We start from the raw sequence: 2,720 nt of genomic DNA, 5'->3' as shown, positions 1-2,720 counted from the left end.
TTTGTCCTCAAACAAAAAAAAAAAAAAAAAGCAAATGATAGTTTAGGCAATATCGACTCAACCCGAAAGAAAAATATCATCACTCACCACGCTTTTTTGAATTTAGATTTCATCTCTAGTATCTTACTCTTGTAACATCAAAGATGGCAGGAAAATCAATCAAAAATTTTGCAATTTGTCAAGCAAGAGTTAAGCGTTTACTTCAACCTAAAGCTAAGACCTTGAGTGTGTGTGTGTGATATAGTCAATTTAACCTCAAACCACCTGCAAACTCAAATAAAAGTAGAACAACCAAAATCAGAAGAATTCTCTTAAAACTTAACCCCATAAGTCCAATTTTCAGAAATCCTCTACACTAATGTAGTCAACACCAAAATCAGAGATCAAAAGGTCTTTAATAAGGTTGTAATGATAGGCCACAGGGTGAGGATTAAGAAAGAACTGGATATGGGAAATTAAATCAAACTAGGAAAATACTTAGTGAAAAGAACATTAAAAAAGAAACCCACATGATTCAAATCATAGCTCTTTCTTGGCAATATGATCATACTTGTGGCATTATTATTACTGTAATCACTGATGTAATACCAACAATTCCCTTAACAAAATCTGAAGTAATTCACACTCCGCTTAGCGACTTCTTTTTCTTTTTCTTTCTCTTTTCTTCTTCTTCTTCTTCTTCTTCTTCTTCTTCTTTTCTCTTTTTTTTTTTTTTTTCTCTTTTTTCTCTCTTTTTTTTTTCAGTCATTTCCTTTCTTCTTCTTTTTCTTCTTCTTCTTTGATCAATCAAAGCAAAGATAATACGGTTCATCATGAAACCCATTTTTCTCTTTTAAATGTAACTCTCCACCAAAGTATTTTCTCAAACTATCAAAGGTAGATTCATTGTTTTTCAGGCTTAGAGCTGGCATGATTTATGTAGTTCAAAGAATAAATAAAGGCTTATGAAGGCTCAAGGGGGTTGACTATGGAAACACACCATGTAATGATGGCATGACATTTAGGACAGCTGGGAAAGCTTTTTGGTTATGCCAAAGAAATGCCTAGATCATTTCTCTAATATTTGGTCTCCACTAGGATTTTGCCTCAAGGACCCATCAACGGATTCTAGAGCAAAGCAAAATCGAACCTCCCTCTTTCAATTAATTCAACTTCTTCTCTTCGTAAGCCAAATGGAATAAGAGAAAAACGACTATGTGCTCAATTGTGTTCAAGGTCAAAGATTTAAACCAAAGTACCCACAAAACTTCACTTGACATAAAAAAAATTTTTGAAAATTTTTCTCAAAACCATCTTCAATCACAAATTTCAGAGTTATAGAGAATTCAATCTTACTCCAATGCATGCTTGGTAAGAGAATCAAACATCCCATCAACAACCCAAGATTTAGAAAACAAGAGGATCAAATGATTATAGGAGTTTACACCCCCAAACTTAAACAAAACAATGTCCTCATTGTAATGCAAAAGTAAAAAGGATTGAAGAAATAAAGGAACTTCCCTAGTTTCATGGTGAATCTTCCGTAGATTAGAATTTTTCAGCTCTTTATTCATGCTAAATAAACCTGCATCAAAAACTAATTTATTAAAACTTAAATAAATAAAGATAATAAAATAAATGAAAGAATGAAAGATAGATCTATGGGTTGCCTCCCATAAGCGCTTGTTTTAAAGTCTACAACCAGACTTTTCAATCATCATCAATTAGGATCTCCAAGAGGAATAAATGCATAGTTCCTCTCCATTTGCTCTCCATAGTAGTGCTTCAATCTCTGACCATTAACTCTGAAAATATTCCCAGTCTTGTCCTTCAAATCTACTGCTCTAAAAGAGAAAACTTCATGAATTGTATAAGGACCCGTCCATCTTGATTTCAACTTTCTTGGAAAGAGTTTGAGTCGTGAATTGAAGAGTAAAACTTGTTGTCCTGGAGCAAACTCTCGCCTGAGAATCTATTTGTCATGCCACTTCTTCGTCTTTTCTTTATAGATCTTTGCATTTTCATATGCATCTTTCCGGAACTCTTCCATCTCATTCAATTGAAGAAGTCGCTTTTCACCTGCTCCCTTCAAATCAAAATTAAACTTTTTTACAACCCAATAAGCTCTATGCTCCAACTCTATAGGAAGATGACATGCCTTTCCAAACACTAATCGGTATGGTGACATCCCGATAGGTGTTTTAAAGGCTGTACGGTATGCCCACAAAGCATCATCAAGCTTCTTCGCTCAAACCTTTCTATTGATTTTGACCGTCTTCTCAAGGATGTTCTTGATCTCTCTATTTGAAATTTCAGTTTGACCATTAGTTTGAGGATGGTAAGCAAGTGCTATCTTGTGCTTCACACCATATTTAGACAGAAGATTCTCAAACAACTTGTTGCAAAAGTGAGTCCCTTCATCACTAATAATAGCTCGTGGAGTGCCAAATCTTGTGAATATGTTCTTGTGCAGAAATTTGAGCACTACCTTTGCATCATTTGTTATTGTAGCAATTGCTTCCACCCATTTTGACACATAGTCAACTGCTAATAAGATATAAGCAAAACCAAAAGAAAGAGGAAAAGGCCCCATAAAATCTATTCCCCAAACATCAAACAACTCAACTTCTAAGATACCTTTCAGTGGTAACTCATGACGCCTTGAAATATTTCCCATACGTTGGCACCGGTCACAAGTTTTCACCAAAGTGTAACTATCACGAAAAATAGAAGGCCAATAG

This window comes from Carya illinoinensis, chromosome 14 (genome assembly GCF_018687715.1).
Source record: "Carya illinoinensis cultivar Pawnee chromosome 14, C.illinoinensisPawnee_v1, whole genome shotgun sequence".
Lineage (NCBI taxonomy): Eukaryota > Viridiplantae > Streptophyta > Magnoliopsida > Fagales > Juglandaceae > Carya > Carya illinoinensis.
Note: the sequence above shows the minus strand (reverse complement) of the source record.